At 41.1% G+C, this 19,364-nt stretch overlaps 1 protein-coding gene across 2 annotated transcripts in view; it reads right to left on the reverse strand.

Moving 5' to 3' along the window:
* Positions 1-19,364, reverse strand: part of MARCHF3 (membrane associated ring-CH-type finger 3) — a 95,734-nt gene that overhangs the window by 64,513 nt on the left and 11,857 nt on the right. Inside the window, exon 2 of one of the 2 annotated variants that reach the window (XM_073344855.1) lies at positions 3,447-3,546. The exons of the other annotated variant lie outside the window; for it this stretch is intronic. The gene's annotated coding sequence lies outside the window, so the exon portion shown is untranslated. The remainder of the gene's footprint in view (positions 1-3,446; positions 3,547-19,364) is intronic. 2 annotated transcript variants of the gene reach the window in all.

The following is a 19,364-nucleotide window of genomic DNA, read 5'->3' on the forward strand; positions in this document are numbered from 1 at the left end:
ACTCCCAATCACTCAGATCCTTGTGCCCCCCCAACAACCCTGTCATGTCCCTCCCCCATGGGGGTACATTGTTTGAAAACCCCTTTGCTAGAGCACATAGGCCACAGCTGTTTGGTATTTACCCACATGCCTTACATCACTAATATTTCTCAATCTGGTCTTCCCACTTGACATTCTGAATCCTACAGTTATTATAACTTGCAGTTTCTGTCCTACAAAGTCACTACATGCCCTTTCACAGTATGTTTCTAGTTTTGCCATGAAAACTTTTAATGAGACTTCCAACCTTCTAATATTTTATATTTCACTTTCTGCTTCTCAGAAAAAGTTTCTTTTCTCCCAAATAACTTGGCAGATACTGTGTCACTAGCTTTCTCCTTTACGTCATCCTTTTTTTATTCCTGAAAAGTTTTAAAAGGACAACTGCACAGAGTCAATCGGTTGCTGTTCCTGAAACACAGTCACATGCTTAGTCTTTGACAATTACTGTCATTCAGAGCTAATCAAGATCAGACCTTAGTCTGGATTTGACCTTTCCTGGCCTCAACCCACACTGTAGCCTCTTGTGTAGCCTGTCAAGCTAGTGGAGTAAAAAATGGTTTTGTGAGGCATTTGCAATGAGTATGTGAGCACATAATGCACAAAACTTTACTGCATGTAAACCTGTTTCCTCAAATGTCCTCAAACAGAACAAATTAGACAGCAGCCCAATCATAGGTTGTGCCTGACTCTTCCAAATAACTCTGGCTTTTTAAACAAAGTCTAATTACTGCCCAAACTACTCTACCATCCGACTACTTCTAACTCACAGGTGTTTTGTTTAATAGCTCAATACACTTAGTTATGAGGAGCTACAAAAAAGATCTGAATAGAGTAACAAAAATAAGTATACTCTTCTGAGCTGGAGCGTAATTCCCTTCAAAGCTAACACAAATGAACATGGGCATCCAGAAATGGCTACACTTAAGGTCTGTGCTGCAAGTATATGAGATCAAGGAAACACAGAAGTAAACTATAATTATTAATTGCATAAGTGTTTCAATTGTTTCTCATCTGTGTAGATTTTTCCTCCTGCTGATGGAAAATCATCGAAGTGTTTTCAGCTGCCCACCATGTTATCCTGAAGGCCCCCCACTTCTGTATGCAAAGCCACCTTCACCCTGATAGCCATTAACACAGCAATTTTTCTTACAGCTGAAAAGGGTTAGATATGAGATCTCCATTAAGACAAATGTTTTGTGGCATGGCTAGCAAGAGTGCTTTCGAGAATAGAAAGACAACTGCAGCATTCTCCACCCCAGAGAATAAGTGCACCCCTTACATTAAAGGACATAACGTCTTAATGTATTGTCTTTTCCAAAAGGAACTAAACAGTGCCTGTCCGACAGTGCTAGGTGTCCTGTACAGCAGTTAAAATATCAAATCAGACCAAATATATTACACACACAGCTGTCCACTCTCTCCAACACCCTAACAAGCACAATCCAGTGATAAAATCAAGTCATTCAGTTTGAACAACTGACTAAAGAAATATCCCATATTACCTCAAAACTCCACTTTCCTCATGCCCTCAATCTCCTCAACTGCCCAGAAAAAAGCAGAGCCTGTTATTTTTGTTTAGTATTCTATGCTGCAGCCAGAGTTCTCAGTTACAATCTGGGCCCATTATGGTGGATGCTGTATGTCACAAAGGTGAATGCCTGAGGGCTACAAACTCCTAATCATGAAAAAAAGTATATAATGTATTTAAAATTGTATGGTAGCTCTTCACTTTTTTTTTTTTTTTTTAAATCCCCAAGCCTTTCTGAGTGAGGCACCGCAAGCCACAACAAAGTGAATGGAAAAGTGCTTCTTTGCTACCTGGAGCATGTCCGCTATACAGGTTTGTCTACATAAATTTCACTGGTTGCTAAATTAATGTACAAATTAGTTTATGGATTGGGACTGCAGGCTTCACTTGCTTCCCCTTCTCCTTTTTTGCTTTAAATCTAGCAGCTGAGCCAGCACACATGGTGGTAACTTAAATGAAATATACCACTGCATGACCTAGATGCCAAGCTGTGAAGTGTATATTCCAGCAACAGAATGGATCTGTGCTGAGCTGTTATTTTGTTGGATCCATTGTGACTGTCTCAGAGGCTACAGCATTTCCACTGTGTTAAGGAAGAGCTTTGTTTTCATAAATCTTTATTCTTGGACTAAACAATCTTACATACAAAAAAGCAAGAGCATAAAGACCTGCTTAACTTATTCTCTCATGGGCCCAAGATTGACTTGGGGCAGAGAAGGCATCAGGAAGTTGGCTTCAGCTCCCTGACTTTGAGGGCAGATCTGTGCTGGCCCCAATAAGACAACAGCTAAGGGACTACTCTAACTTCTGCCACTAGAACAGACCACATGCCAGTGGAGATTAGTGGTTCTCCCCTCCCACAATGTGTCCTCAAGCTGTGCCAGCTTTCCACCAATAGGCGAGAGTTCTGTGCCAGGGGAATTCCCTGTTGGCCACTTGCAGCCAGAGTCTCACACACACAAACATTCTTCAACAGCACATGAAAGGGAAAATACTTAAAATAGTACAAAGTAATTATATTACAATAAGCATCAGGAAGGGACAGGATCTCAGTAGAATCTGGTCCCAGTCTTCTGTACAACCTTAAAATGAGTTTCCATGTGACCTTTTCCCAAAGATAAATATGAAACTACAGATGTTAGAACAGTGATCTCAGGTGCTCATTAATAGAAACTACAACACCCTGTGTCCCATCTTACAAGGTAGGCTGAGTTACCTGCTCGATGGGAGGCTCCCACATCTCAGTGGCAAAGGAAGTGATGGTAGAAATTCAATATATGGAGCTCCTCTTTCCAAGTCACTACTGACTCAATACTCTTGCATAGCACTAGGAGGCAAGGTGCTGCCTGAGGTCTTGGCTACGGATGGACAACGATCAGGGAATTTTACATAAGAGTAGGGGTGTGAACCCTGGTGTTGTGCCCAACCTTCAGTTTAGACAATTACTTTCACTTACCATACTTCCCCTGGAGCTAAAACTGGATATAGTATTCTTAATCATTTTCTATCCTAAACAGCTGAGTTCTGTTGCTGTGAGCTGTTAGACAGTTCTTGTGTTTCACTCAGTGGTGGCCGAATTTCAACAACAGGCAATTTGAACACTGCATTTTGTAAAGACTTTGGGGAGTTTGAAAAGGTGCTATATGAATGACATAGTGCTAAGAAAACAGGCATCCTTCCTTTACTTTTAGTGGGTGTCTATGCTATTCATTTCTTTGAGAGAGAAAGAATGGCAGATCTCCAATACGTTGTTGATACTTTTCTGGCTTGCTAATCATGCATGAAGTTTTTCTTTTTCTTCTTCTAACAGATCAATATTTAATGACTGGCAACACCTAATTCAAAGGGGCAGCGAGAACAGGAGTCAAATTGTTACCTCACTAATCAGCAGGTCAGGAACAGTGGAATGATATGGTACCTTTCCTTTCCAGTACGAAATATAGCTCTCACCATCAGGAGTATCTCACACAAACATTCTTCAACAGCACATGAAATGGAAAAATACTTAACATAGTACAAAGTATTTATATGACAACGATCAAGTCTTGAAAAAGGTTCCCAAATCCTCCATCCCTGAGAAGTAAATAAGCTAACCAGAGTTAAAAATAATCTGTGCTGCCATGACCACAACTCGATCTCCCCTCCACCCCCATCTTTAATTTAAAGGAATAAAATCATGGCCTATTTGTAGTATGCTGTATTTAATTGCAACAGTGTAAATCAGCTTTCTATTTAATACTTATTCTTTTAACTTTCTTTCTTTCCCCTTCTGACTTCATTCCACTTTTCTTTTATGGTGTATAGTTCCCTGAGTTGTCGTCAGTGTGCTTACTGTTTCCTTCTCTCTATTTTCATACATTTTGTTCTCTCCTTCCTCCACTCTCTTCTTTACTGTCTCTTTCAGTATCATAATTTTCTTTGTTAATATATTCCATCGCTCCCCCCACCCCAGCCCCAGCCTGCCGGACACACCATATGTACACTCCACACGCAAGGGTTTTCAAATTGTGACATCTAATAACCAGAGGACTTAAATATACTACCCAAAAACTGATAGAAAAGATGCTTATAAACTAATTGACAAGCTCTGTGGTGAGATGCCAAAAGTCTCCCTCCCACTCTCTAGCTATTGGAAAAGAGGAAGGTGCTGGATTTCCAACCAGAGAGAGATCTATGGGCTTGGTTTGGGAATTCCATCCTATCAGCCTCCACTTAGATTTCTGATAAAAAAAATTGATAAATTCCTTCTATCCAGCATAGCACTCTGGCTGTTGAAAGAGAGCATTTTCTCTCTCTCTGTCTCTATTCCAGCTTCAGAATCTTCTGGCTGCTATAAGAGTAGGTGGACTGGTCTCCATTACTTCATCCTTCTCTAGGCCTCTATTTTTGAATCATCCTCCCCAGTGAATACTTCCAGTTCAGAGGAGTAGCCGTGTTAGTCTGTATCCACAAAAACAACGAGGAGTCCGGTGGCACCTTAAAGACTAACAGATTTATGTGGGCATAAGCTTTTGTGGGTAAAAATCCCTTTTTTTACCCATGAAAGCTTATACCCAAATAAATCTGTTAGTCTTTAAGGTGCAACCACCTCTTCACCTAACCCATCATGTGTGTGCCAGAGACTAATTAGTCTTTAAACTGGAATTCTAATTCAAGGATTTATAAGCAATACTATATTTCTGATTCTGTATGCAATTCAAAGGTTTCCATAACACTCTACTATTCTCTCTCGTACTGGTGGTGAATCATGTACTATGTGCTGAATACCCCTGCATAGAAAATACATTAGCACCCACCTAACTTTTATATTTTTGTTCAGGTCTCCTAAAATTTTGGCTAGTCAGCACCTGCTCCCTTTTGATGCTTCAGCATGCACCATGTTGGTGATAGGATAGGATAGGACAGGACAGGACCATAAAGCTGTTTTGAGGATCAGTTAAGTTACTCTTTTAAAGAAGATGCATTTTCCAAGTTTCTTTATTAGTTTACACCCAAAATACTGAAGAAAAACAACAGTATTTGAAAACTTGCCAAGTATTGTTCTTACTTGCCTGGCTCCCTGTATGCTAGCTCCAGTGGGGACAACGGATTTGTTAATTTTGATTTATTTAATAGTGTGCCCATCTGGAGCTCATCTTGCACGTGTGCTAAAAGGAAATAATAAAACCTACAAATTAGGACCAAAGTCCTAAATGTGAAATCCTCTCAAACTAGGACTTCCCATCCATCCAAGACAGCCTGGGGAAAGAGCAAATGTCTAAAAAATATTTACCCAACATTTCCTTCCTTCAAGGAATAAGGTCTATAAAACCAACTATGAGACTGCAGACTATGGGCAGCTCTGAGACAGAACTCAGAGCTGTCAGTCACTTGTGCAGGGGCACACCCCTCTTGCCAAACTTCCAGGGCTATGAAACCGTCCCTTCTAACAGACTAAATTCTTAATACGAGTAAAACAGTTTTAACTGTTTTCACTATAAAAAACAAGAGAGAAAGAACTTTATTATTGATTTAGCAGCTGAATAGCAACCCCTTTTCATGGGCAGGATGAGTTAGATCTGTGGCCCTAATAGTTGAAGAAAGGGAAACTTTTCCAGTAAGCATGCATATATTTTCCGATTTCTCAGCCCCATAAAGGTCCAAAGTTCTTACAGCAGGATTCTATCAGCAGCACAGAACTAGAGAGAGAAAACAATTTTGCCTAATATATAATGTAAACTGAAAAATTCTTCATGTAAATAATTTCTGACTTGTTGTGGCATTAGCACGTGCAACATTGTGCTCCCAAAAACAATGGCTTGAGCATCAGCTCTGAAGTATTGTATTAAGGAAAAAAGAAAAGGAGGACTTGTGGCACCTTAGAGACTAACCAATTGATTTGAGCATAAGCTTTCGTGAGCTACAGCTCACTTCATCGGATGCATACTGTGGAAAGTGTAGAAGATCTTTTTATATACACACAAAGCATGAAAAAATACCTCCTCCCACCCCACTCTCCTGCTGGTAATAGCTTATCTAAAGTGATCACTCTCCTTACAATGTGTATGATAATCAAGGTGGGCCATTTCCAGCACAAATCCAGGGTTTAACAAGAACGTCTGGGGAGGGGGGTAGGGGTAGGAAAAAACAAGGGGAAATAGGCTTGAATAGAGACTGGGAGTGGCTAAGTCATTGTGCAAGGTAACCTAAGTTAATTGTATCAAATTTGCAAATGAATTCCAATTCAACAGTTTCTCGCTGGAGTCTGGATTTGAAGGGTTTTTTTTTGTAATATCACAACTTTCATGTCTGTAATCGCGTGACCAGAGAGATTGAAGTGTTCTCCGACTGGTTTATGAATGTTATAATTCTTGACATCTGATTTGTGTCCATTTATTCTTTTACGTGGAGACTGTCCAGTTTAACCAATGTACATGGCAGAGGGGCATTGCTGGCACATGATGGCATATATCACATTGGTGGATGTGCAGGTGAACGAGCCTCTGATAGTGTGGCTGATGTTATTAGGCCCTGTGATGGTGTCCCCTGAATAGATATGTGGGCACAATTGGCAACGGGCTTTGTTGCAAGGATAAGTTCCTGGGTTAGTGGTTCTGTTGTGTGGTATGTGGTTGTTGGTGAGTATTTGCTTCAGGTTGGGGGGCTGTCTGTAGGCAAGGACTGGCCTGTCTCCCAAGATTTGTGAGAGTGTTGGGTCATCCTTTAATTTAGGCTTAAATAGAGACTGGGAGTGGCTAAGTCATTATGCAAGGTAGCCTATTTCCTCTTGTTTTTTCCTACCCCCCCCCCAGATGTTCTGGTTTAACTTGGATTTAAACTTGGAGAGTGGTCAGTTTGAATGAGCTATTACCAGCAGGAGAGTGAGTTTGTGTGTGTATGGGGGTGGGTGGGATGTGAGAAAACCTGGATTTGTGCTGGAAATATCCCACCTTGATTATCATGCACATTGTAGGGAGAATGGTCACTTTGGATGAGGTATTACCAGCAGGATAGTGAGTTTGTGTGTGTGGTTTTTGGGAGGGGGGTGAGGGGATGAGAGAACCTGGATTTGTGCAGGAAATGGCCCAACTTGATTATCATGCACATTGTGTAAAGAGTTGTCACTTTGGATGGGCTATCACCAGCAGGAGAGTGAATTTGTGGGGGGGGGGTGGAGGGTGAGAAAACCTGGATTTGTGCTGGAAATGGCCCAACCTGATGATCACTTTAGATAAGCTATTACCAGCAGGACAGTGGGGTGGGAGCAGGTATTGTTTCATATTCTCTGTGTATATATAAAGTCTGCTGCAGTTTCCATGGTATGCAACCGATGAAGTGAGCTGTAGCTCACGAAAGCTCATGCTCAAATAAATTGTCTCTAAGGTGCCACAAGTACTCCTTTTCTTTTTGCGAATACAGACTAACACGGCTGTTACTCTGAAACCTGTCATTGTAAGGAGAGTGATCACTTTAGATAAGCTATTACCAGCAGGAAAGTGGGGTGGGAGGAGGTATTTTTTCATGCTTTGTGTGTATATAAAAAGATCTTCTACACTTTCCACAGTATGCATCCGATGAAGTGAGCTGTGGCTCACGAAAGCTTATGCTCAAATAAATTGGTTAGTCTCTAAGGTGCCACAAGTACTCCTTTTCTTTTTGTGAATACAGACTAACACGGCTGCTACTCTGAAACCCGTATTAAGGAAAGAATGCACGGAGGATGAGATGGCCACCCTGCAGTGTTGTTTTTGAGTGTCTATTTTTGTGTGTCCACCTGCATGGCAACTACTTCTCCTAGGGAATGTTGTGCAGGATACAAGCTCTTTACCTTTGATATCTTGAATATAAACCATCTGATCTGCCCTGTCAAAGGCTCTGAAAACTCTTTTGCCCCTTTCAGCCAGGTGATAGAGCAGGAGTATTTGTCCCTTAATGCTTTAGTTTTGTGCAGATATATTTTTAGCACTGTGGATATCTCAGGGTATACCAAAGCTTTTGGGTATGACTTGGGACAGGAGTAATGCTGTCTACTGTAGTTTACTGAACATATAGCTGACTTTATATGCTGTATTCATCTTGAGCAGCCTCTTTGTCAGCATGAAAAATGCAGTAGTAGGGCTCTATGGACAGCTTCTAATTCCAGCATTCATCTGACTGACATGAAATTACTGGGAGTTAGAAGTGAGAAGTACTAGTAGTATGTGATGCTAGAAGCCCTGAGATGGCAGAGAATGTCAAAGATGATAGAGTGAGAAGATAGGGAGACAAAAGAAAAATGAGAGAGAAAACATGTAACAAGATAAGGCAGACACCTAAAAAAAAGCAAGACAATGACATTTTACTCAACCAGCAGCAGAGTCTCAGCAGAAAAGAAGAATGGCTTCAAAAAAGGCCAAATCAGGAAATGGTAGGAATGATTGCGAGGAGAAATTATCTTTTTATGGTAATAAAATAAATTGAGACCCAGTTTAATTTTGAAACAGACCTCTGTTTTTTCATTGGCTCAACAATGACTGCTTCAGACCTGTTTGTGAAATGAAACATGCAGCCATGTTATGCAAAAGTCAGTGATACAGCACAGAGTTTATTTGACCCATCCAAATATATACCAAACCATTTCTTCTGGAGAAATGTCAGCTGAAGAGAGAAGGATAGACATGAGACGAGGATATAAGGGCAAGAGAAAAAACAGCTGGTGTCTGAGACTACATTACTCTCTCAAACACATACCACTGGGCAAATTTATCCATCTCCAAATGCTTCTTTGCTAGTGAACATACAACATGACAGTGCTTAATTTCTATAGGTACATCATATATCCTGCCAAAATAAGAGTTTGCAAAGTTCCCAAAAAGAATCTGATCCAGCTGCCATTGATTTCAATGGCAAAACCAATGGTCAGGATCAGACCCCAAACGCCCACCAACTCCTAAATGCGGTGGAAAAGCGAGTTTCCACAGTACAGTTTTATTGGGCACTGGTAGTGCCTGTTATTAAACTCCTTCTAATCCTTCCTTTTAATTCCTCATAATTCCTTTTGTGTTTAAATTTTCTATGCTTGCGCTCACTCAGCCCTTTTTCATGGGGAAGTCTGAACCACTTTTAAAGTTTTGAAATTGACACATTAGGAGGGGGAAAAAAATCTTAGTTTAGTTTGTACATTAGACAGCACTTTGGGGTCAGTTTCACTGTTGGCAGTTTCGCTTGTCTTATGTTTTGGGGTCTTGTACACAGAAACACAAGAGAAAAAAAATATATAGATTTTAAAATAGGAAACTGTTTGTAAACCCACAAAAATTGAAAGAATGATCAAGGGCAGATGCACTATTTGCATTTACCGCTAACTCATTTAAAAAAAAACAAAACAAAAAAACCCCACAATGTCCCTTTAACAAAGGTTATTGTGAAGGACAAGTTTCCCCAAGCCTATTCTAATGGAGGCTTCCTGTCCACTTTAAAGGCCTGTGTCTGGTTCTTTGGTTACCTGGGCAGCTGCCCAAATATAAAGAGAATGGAGGTGAAATGCCATAGAGGAGGAGAAGTAACAAATTTTTTTAATAGATCATCTGGACCACAAACAAAAACTGCCCACTTAATGAGGCACTATGTATTGCTGACCTTATCTGTATTCTAATACACGGCTGCAAAGACACACCATTTGAAACTCTGGTCACTCACTGAAGTGTCATTACTCTGGTCTTTTCCCAGGCATAAGAATGCAACAGAAAAGTTTTGATGTGTGAATTTACTAATCTCCAGGAGTCTGCTACATTTTAAAATTCCTTTGGAAATAAAGAGCTCCTCCTTATCAACCCCATAAACTCCCAGGAGACAGTGGACCCCTAGGCAGGAAACCCTGCTCTAGGTCACCTCGATGCAATTAACTGATGGTAAGGACTCTGCTGAATAAAGGCTCAATCCTGAGAGGTGCTAAATATCCACAAATCCCACTCAAGTCAACAGAAGTTGCAGGTACTGTGCACCTCTCAGGATCATGCCTACATCTTTCAGAACAGTATTTTAACCTAAGTCTGGTTTTAACAGTTCATTAGTATGTAATCACCTTGTCTTCAATTATTCTAGTCACAAACAAAGGGACCAAAACTATTTTTAGTGTGTTACATATAGAAAATTTGAGAAGTGAAATGACTGGTCATAACCATACATCTAAGGATAGCCTAGAATTCCTCCTTACCTGTAAGGGGTTAAGAAGCTCAAATAACCAGGTTGGCACCTGACCAAAAAGACCAATGGGAAAAGAAGATACTTTCAAATCTTGGTGGGGGAGGCTTTGTTTTGGTGTGTTCTCTTGGGAAGCAGAGAAGCATCAGGTCAGAAAACTCCTTCTCCTATAAAACATCCTAAAAGGGTCTCGTATTACAAATTGTAAGTAAAAGCCAGGCAAGGCGGGTTAGATTATCTTTTGTTCTGCTTGTACATTTTTCCTTTGCGGGAGGGAGGTTTATTCCTGTTTTTTTGTAACTTTGAAACTAAGCCTAGAGGAAGTTCTGTTGTATTTTTGAATCTTTTGTTACCCTGTAAAGTTATTTTCCATCCTGATTTTACAGAGGTGATTTTTACCTTTTAAAAAAAATAAAATCCTTCTTTTAAGAACCTGACTGATTTCTCTGTTGTCTTAAGACCCAGGGATTTGGGTCTGTGATCACTTTGTAATCAGTTGGTTAGGATATTATTCTCAAGCCTCTCCAGGAAAGGGGGTGTAAGGGCTTGGGGCAGGGAGATATTTTGGGGGAACAGGAACTCCAAGAGGTCCTTTCCCTGAATCTTTGTTAAATCGCTTGGTGGTGGCAGCGTACCGTCCAAGGGCAAAGAATTTGTGCCTTGGGGAAGTTTTAACCTAAGCTGGTAGAAATACGCTTAGGGGTTCTTTCATGCGGGTCCCCACATCTGTACCCTAGAGATCAGAGGGGAGACAATTAGAGAAGTGAAATGCCTGTACACACTGTTAATTTCTTAGGATTCATTAAAAATTGTTTACTATATTCAGCAAAAAGAAAAAGCCTGGACTATGGGTTATAGTAGGGGTGAGCAAACTTTTTGGCTGGAGGGCCACATTGGGGTTGCAAAACTATACGGAGGGCCGGGTAGGGAAGGCTGTGCCTTGCCAAACAGCCTGGCCCCCACCCCCTATCTGCCTCCTCCCACTTCCTTCCCCGATTGCCCCCCCCTCAGAATCCCTGACCGATCCAGCCCCCCTGCACCATGTCCCCTGACCACCCCCTCCTGGGACCCGTGCCCCTAACTGCCTCCCAGGATCCCACCCCCTATCCAACTTCCCCTTCTCCCTGTTCCCTGACTGCCCCAACCCCTATCCACATCCCCGACAGATCCCCTAGGACTCCCACGCCCTATCCAACCTGCCCTGTTCCCAGTCCGCTGAGTGCCCCCCCAACAGAACCCGCGACCCATCCAATCGCCCCCTGCCTGCTACTCCAGAACCCCCCGCTCCCTTACCATGCCGGAGCCAGCCACACCGTTGTGCTGCCCGGCAAGAGCAGTGGGCCACAGTGCTGGTGGTGTGGCTGGGGGGGGGGGAAGGTTAGGGGAAGAGGCCAGGGGCTAGCCTCCCCGGCGGGAGCTCACGGGCCGGGCAGGACGGTCCCGCGGGCCGGAGTTTGCCGACCTCTGGGTTATAGTCATGATTTGATCACCTATGCACAGGAAATAACAACTCCTCTCACAGGAAATAGTTGTGAAAACCTGGTCTTAGCCTTTTGCAATTATTATGCTTGAAAGCACTCTGATACAGATCAATAGTGCCCATTTCAATGTACTGTATCATTTTATTTTTAGAAGTAACAGTATGTTCCTACAAAGTTGTGTGTCACTACTTAGGCCACCTCAGACAGTTAACATAATTCAATGCACAGACTACAAATTAGGAAGAATTAACACTATCATTCTTTTTGTAATAAGAAAGCTGACCAAGCCCATAGTCTATCTTAAAACACAATATACTTTTAGTGCATACATGAGAAGTCTCTCTTCCTTATGCACTGCTCCGGCTTTGCTCACCCTCACTTCTTTGATTTTTCCAAACTTCTGGATGGTATGAGTAGGTTTTTCTGTTTCCAGAGCTGAACAACAGCCTTCATTAGCTTTTGGCATTCCCTCTTAGTAAGGGAATAATTAAGTCATATTAAGTCAGAGTCTGAGAATACCAAATCTGTTTGAAGTGGTTTGTTATCCGACACTGTAATGAGTAACAATGCATATGCAGACTTTTACCCTTTGTTAGCTCTGAAGCTGCATTTTGTTCTCGTATTTCAAAATCTAGCAGCATTTTAGGACAAGATGACATCACTGCATGCAAAATTACCACAGAATTACTTATCTGATTAAAGTATTATATATTAGTAATGTCATTAGAATGAACTATGATTTCCCTGCTTATTCCAGCTGACCCATTAATGTATTGAGTGGACTTAAGTAGTGGCCTTGTGGATGAGTTCAGGAAAGGCTTTCCGTGTACGGCATCATGGAAGAAGACCTAGAAATTGCTGTGTGAGATGTGAACAAACAGTATAACGAGTCAGGCATAAATAGCAAAGCGAGGATGTGAGGCTGATGTAACCCAATACAAAATGAAGATAAGTAAGGAGGAAGAGGCTTTGATGGAAGCTTAAACTTAATTCAGTGGAGGACTCTAAAAGAGTGAGGTGACAAGATCAAAGCAACATGTTCAGTCAGGGAAACAGTGAGAACAAAGTTGGAGTAATCAAGATGGGAAATAAAGGACTGAGCAAGCATTTTAAATGTAGGGTTAGAAAGAAAATAGGGAGTCTTAGAGATGTTGTGGAGGAAGAACTGGAAAGATTTGGGCACTGCTTGAATGTTTCGGGCAAGGGAGAGGCAGAAGTCAAAGTGAATTCTTAGTTATGGGTCTGTGACAAGGCTGTGAACTGTGAGAAAGAATGGGGATAATGGAGAAGGCTTGAAAGGGAAGATAAGGTGTTTTGGACATTTTATGCTTGAGTTGGCAGAGACATCTATGCCAGTGTGACTCCCTGTACCTCAGGGGAACACCCAGCACACCCATGTTCATCCTTGTAAAATGATTGTGTGGTATCCAATGCAGTTTGTCATGTCGGGTGTCTTCAGAAGGCTCATGACGCACTGTGCACTGTTATAGTGATGTTACAGTAATTGTTGTTGCAGTAATGTTATAGGTTATAATTTCATGTATATAGTTATGAGGCTGAAAATGTGTCTTCATGGCTTAACATAAGCCCAGGCAAAAACCCTCCAAGAGCAGAGAGGCAGTTCACACCTCATCAGGGTATGTATGGGACAAACCTATGGGACTCATCTGACTCTGAAGGGGGCGGGGGGCAAAGCCAAGAGGGAAGAAAGAACATTGGAGAGACGTTTGTCATGCTCTTGCTCTCTCCCCACCACCTCCATCTACAGACACCACACCAAGTGACTGAAGTGCTGATCGAAGGGGAGAGCCTGGCTGAAGGGCAACCAGCCAGGCTGTGGTGAGAAGCATCTAAGTTTGTAAGGGCACTGAAAGTGTTAAGATCAGCTTAGAATGCATTTTGCTTTTTTTTCTCCATTTTACCAAATCCGACTTGTTATGCTTTGACTTATAATCACTTAAAATCTATCTTTCATAGTTAATAAATTTGTTTATTCTACCTGAAGCAGTGTGTTTGGTTTGAAGCATGTCAGACTCCCCTTGGGATAAAAAGCCTGGTACATATCAATTTCTTTGTTAAATTGACAAACTCATATAAGCTTGCAGTGTCCAGCGGGTATAATTGGACACTGCAAGACGGAGGTTCCTAGGGTTGTGTCTGGGACCGGAGATATTGGCTAGTGTTGTTTGGTTGCAAGTAGCTGGGAGCAGCTTACATGCCAGAGGCTGTGTGTGAACAGCCCAGGAGTGGGGGTTCTCACAGCAGAGGAGGCTGGCTCCCAGAGTCAAGGATTGGATTGACCTAGCAGATCACCGGTCCGGATAACACCAGAGGGGAATGTCATATGTAGACATGTCAGAGAGGTGGGCATTCTATGTAATGTAGTTTGGTGACACTGATGGGAAATGAACTCAAGGGAACATGTAACTAGGACTGGGTGACTGCAATACAATAGAATAGTAACTCCATACTCAATTTGGTAGAGACCAGGGAGAGGGCAAGACCTGGAAAGAGCCTCTTCACCAAAGGATCTGGGGAGGCAGCCCAGGAGGGACTATGGTGAAGAGGCCTAGAGAAGGGTGAGAGAAGAAGGAGCCCTGAGGAGGGTAAGAGATGGTGAAGAGATAACTGGTGAGCTGTGGAGAAGAGTGAAGATTCTGACATGCAGTAGTAGGGACTGGCCCAGTGAATTATGAAACTAGTCTTGTCTTTAGGACCTACTGTGACCCATCGTTTAGGGTCCCAGCGCTCCAGCCCTGAGTACAGGGAGGGCTGTACTAGTGGTGGTGACTGGTGAGAAAAATCTCCTGCAGGAAGAGGTAAGGACTGAGGGACTGCTTAGCCTAGGAGGGCAAAATGGCCCCTGTGACAGCACTGTGTCAAGAGGGGTGAAGACTGTGTCCTGGCAATGGCCAAGGATGTTCTTTGTTTTGGGACTTGTGTTCTCAGGTAAAACAGATGAACTTTTGCTTTGGCTGGAAGGTCAAAAGCACTAAAACTGCTGGATGTAAAGAGAGAACTGGTGGATAAACTGAGGCAGTGACACTGAGGTAGGCATCTGTGCAGAACGCTCTGGACAGGTGAGGGGTGGAAAGAAACTGAAACAGAGTTGCTAAAAGGACTAGGAAGGGACTGGGAGAGAGGCTGAAGCCGTCAAGAATCGGAGAAAAGAAGGTTCATGTCTCCCATGTAGATCTTTCGGGGCTACTTGAGCAGGGGGGATGTATGTGAAAAGCAGTGTGGTAAACTGTTGCTCAAAATAAGCTTCTACAAATATGAAAATATGAACAGGGTTTGTGGATGGATTATTGGAATTATTTCCATTAATTTTGGTGGTGCTGCGACTGGAAGTCAGGTGTTGGGAGATGCCCTCCTTCCAAATACTCTGATCGGATTTAGAATCCCTCATCTTAGTGCATACCCAAAGCCAGAAGTGTTCAAATTTCTAACCCTTGCCTTCCCTAAGGGAGCAGAGCCTGTTGCATCATTTTAAACTTTGTCACCTTCATCTATTGTGGCACAGATTTTTCCAACACTAAATGTCTCCAGCCAACAGCAGCAGCTGTCCGTTTTTATGACTGGGGACAATGTCAGAGGCTGAGGGAGGTAAAAAACAACTAATCAGCTATAGAGAAATATTTCCCCGTTGTAAACGTTTGAAATGACAGCACTAGTGTAGTTTAAAGAAAAATTACAGCATAAAGTTGCAGATGGAATTAGTTGCTCCTATGTACCAACTTTTACATCACTCACGCCGGTCATACTCACTTTATCAGCCATATTTGTATTATAGTTCATAAAAGGAAACCCCAAAATACAAGTGAATAAAATACTTAAATAACCACAGTTATTTCAAATAGCTACATTATATATAGATATTAGATACTAATAGGCACCCTAGGGCAATCATAGATCTTATGCATTAGGAAACCCTTATTTACACTATGTAGGCCAGAACAAATATTAACTAATCTGCGCAACTATTAGTCACTCGTTTATTTCATTCTCACAAAACAAACAGGTTTTTTAGCTCGGTATTTGTTAGGTAACTCTGTTTTTACTTGCTGCAAGTAACAAAGCTCTTTCAAAGGGTGAAATCTTGGCCACACTCAAGTCAACAAATCTTGCTGCTGATGTCAGTGGAGACAGCATTTCAGGTGTGCTTTTTGCACTGGTTTCACTCCTGAGCGGTTTCATTTTATCATCAGGTTTGAGGATGGTTCACAATGATTTTTCCTTTCTTCAAATTAAACTACATCAATGCTGCTCCTGGCACCATATAGCAAAGGATGCTGAAGGGCACAGAAATGGACATCTTCGCAAGAGACCAATCACGTGGCCTCCCCTTAATGTGCTTATTCTCCAATTCTCTTGCATAGCATCAGAGAGAATGTGGCAAGGCAGCATACAAACTCAGGACAGCTGACAGGTACAGTACAATAATAGCATACAAACGAAAGCTTCATGGGCAGAGCAGAGCCAGCCCCACACTTCTTAGCACACAAGATTTTTTGCAGGAAAATAGGAAGTCTTCAAGACAAATGAGAAGTAAAACATCACTGCCTATCTGTGATCTATACCAGAGTTTAATACCATGCTGGTTTCTGTGAGAACTCAGACCACTTTTTTTTAATTCAACCATAAAAAAAGGATCGGGGCTGAGTTGGGGGGAGGAGGAAATCTGGTCATGTGTTTAATCTTGACTAAGATTATGGATTTGAAATTTAACTAAAAGGTCACTTGCCCCAAGAAGCTTCCCTACTAGTAACATGTCCTCTAAAAGCTTCTTTTAAAAGGATATAAGAGAATAAAGCATTTAATCCATGTAACTACCTCTGAAAATGGGAGCCTAGAAATTTCTGTAAGTTACTGAAACAGCTACCAAACCACCTGTGCAGAGTAGTGTACATTTATGAGCTTAGGTTATTTCTGTTCAGGACTTTGTTTAGTGAGTGAATGAGTACTTGCTCTCATAACAGATTCAAATTCAATCACTGCATGCCTCCACCTACTCATCCAAATAACCCCAGGCTTTTTGGCTATGTATTCAACTGCTTCATCTAGCACAAGGAGATGGTTTCTATCGGTATCCAAAGTAAGTCTTAGTCTGGCACCAGCAAATGTGGTATTAGAAACAGATCAGATTCAGAAAAGCTCTGTTTTGCTCCAGCATTTTGCTTAGCAGTTACAATATTCATGTTTATTTTGGTTTTTCTTAATAACAAGAAGTCTTTCAAGAGGCACATTTCTGGGTCTCTTTTCGGCACTCCTGTAAAAACTTGAGGATACATATACACAGTTCTGTGGAAGTGTATGCTTTTCCCCCTCTCTCTGACACACAGGCCAATTTACAATCCATGATAAGTGAAATTTTAAACACTGTTTTTAGCACACATTTTATTTCCAAAGGTCACACATCTTAAAAAAAAAAGAAAAGAAAAGAAAAGAAAAAAAAGAGAAATCTGGTAAATAGTCAGGGGGGATATAATCATTAAACAGTGACAAGGAACTGTTTATACTCAAAACACTGGAATTCATTATTACACTTGGGCTGCACATTCAGGAGGGAACAGGAAATATTTCAATAAAACAATGTGTCAGTAAGATACAAAAAACAATATGCTGGGCCATCTGAGTCAATATGGTCAGTAAAGGTAGCTAAGTTGGAAAATATTTTATCCTGTTTCATGCAAATAACTGTTTTCCCATCAACAGTAACATAACCCATAAAGCCACTGATTCTGTAGAGTAAGTAGGAATTACATTTCTAAAAGCAAAGATTTCAGATGATAATACTGTGCACTTTATAGTGCCTTTCATCTCCTAAGCACTTCACAGTACTTACTAATACATCCTGACAGTATTCTGAGGTAGCTCAGTATTATTGTCTCTATTTTACAGATAGTAAACATAGGCAGAGAGATGAAGTGACTTACCCAAAGCCACAGGGAGAACTGATGTCAGAGCTGATCACAGAACCTTGGATTCTCTAACTCTTCTGCTCATACCACAAGCCCATCCCTCTCCATCTTATATAATATCGAGAAGTAATTTTTGCACAGACAATTGTTCCTGTACAACACAATGAAAATACTGCTGTCTAACTAGAATTTTAAGACATCGACAGTGAACAAGCCAGGATGACTTATGTTTTCTGATTGAGGAATTGAGTTGTCTAAATATAACTGGGGATGATGGACTAAAAGGGTGTTCTTGCTAACACTGTGAGACTGAGAGAAACTCAGTTAGTCCATGGAGTCTTTCAGTTACTCACAATGGACAACAGAGTAGAGGGTGGCAAGATGTATCAGTTTGGCTTCTAATCTTAACTGAGATATTTTCTGTCTTGTGTTACACCATTGAGAATGACCTCCTTGTTCAAGTCTAACATGGGATTTTCAAAGCTCAAATCTGAAACTTGAAAACTGCATTTCATATGAGATTACTCTTTGTCAGAAAAGTGTTTTGACAAATGTTAGCCAAATCTGAATCCAAGATACAGGTGCTTTTATGAAGGAAGTGTTTTGCTTTTGCATTACTGAAACTTTATATATAGTTATAAATGATTCTCAGTAATCACACTCTCTCTCTCTCTCTCATCATTTCCCTTGTTTTGTTTACATTTACTAATACATGATCTATCCCTTATGGGTAGAAAATCCTATAAAATATAATAGAGAACCATAACTCTGATACAATTCTGTTTTAAAACAAAAAGCCAACCAAAACAAACAAACAAACAAACACTGTAGAAAGGAAGGTCTCATGGTCTCTTTTCCACTTTAGATTTTTACAGTACTTTAGATCCCTATTGGTTTCATTCCCATTAAATTCTATAAGATTTTTCTATAAGGAATGTTATCCCAAAGCTGAAAACCAAGTGGACACTCTGAGAAGATCATATCTCTGCTATTTATTTTCCACTTAAATAGTGGGTTTAAAATGACAGGTGATGGACACAATACATTACAAGCACGTTCAGGTTCTGGTGTTCAGGTTATACCAAGGGACAAAAATGTAAAAACCACAACAGTTAGCAGTTACTGAAAATCATAATGAAGACCCTAAAAACCTACTTTTTTTACTTAATCACTGGGATGAAAAGACTTTGTATTGAGTGTTAACATCTGAAATATTACTATTATTGGAGATACTTGAAAAACTCCAGCTTAGGAATCTTCTTCAACATTTTTAATGCAAACTTGAGTACGAGCTACCTTTCTGAAGACTTTACGAAATTTATATTGATTGCCCAACTAAAGCCAACTCACATTTTGAGTAGACTTTAGCAGGTATTCTTGCTAGCTTTGATCCACAGACTTTCAATGAGTCGAGAAAGGACTACTTCACCCTAAATGAATAACAACACCGTGTACTTCCTTGTCACTGCCACTGGTGAACAAGTAAATTCCCAATACTCAACTCTCCCAAATCTTCAAAACAGATGGGAGCAGTCTGCATTATACCTATTAAATGAATTGCAAAAACTCCGCAGCCTCTCCAGCTCTAAAGCAGCTGCTCTTGTGAATCATAAAGGAGCTTTCAAAGCACAGTATTCACACACAGAAAAGCCCATGCCCAGCTCCAGCTGTACCAGAAGAGCCTCGCTCATATTACTTGAGAAGTATTCCAGCTATGCATGTGTAACTATT

The sequence above is a fragment of the Lepidochelys kempii genome, chromosome 5, assembly GCF_965140265.1.
Source record: "Lepidochelys kempii isolate rLepKem1 chromosome 5, rLepKem1.hap2, whole genome shotgun sequence".
NCBI classification, from domain to species: Eukaryota; Metazoa; Chordata; order Testudines; family Cheloniidae; genus Lepidochelys; species Lepidochelys kempii.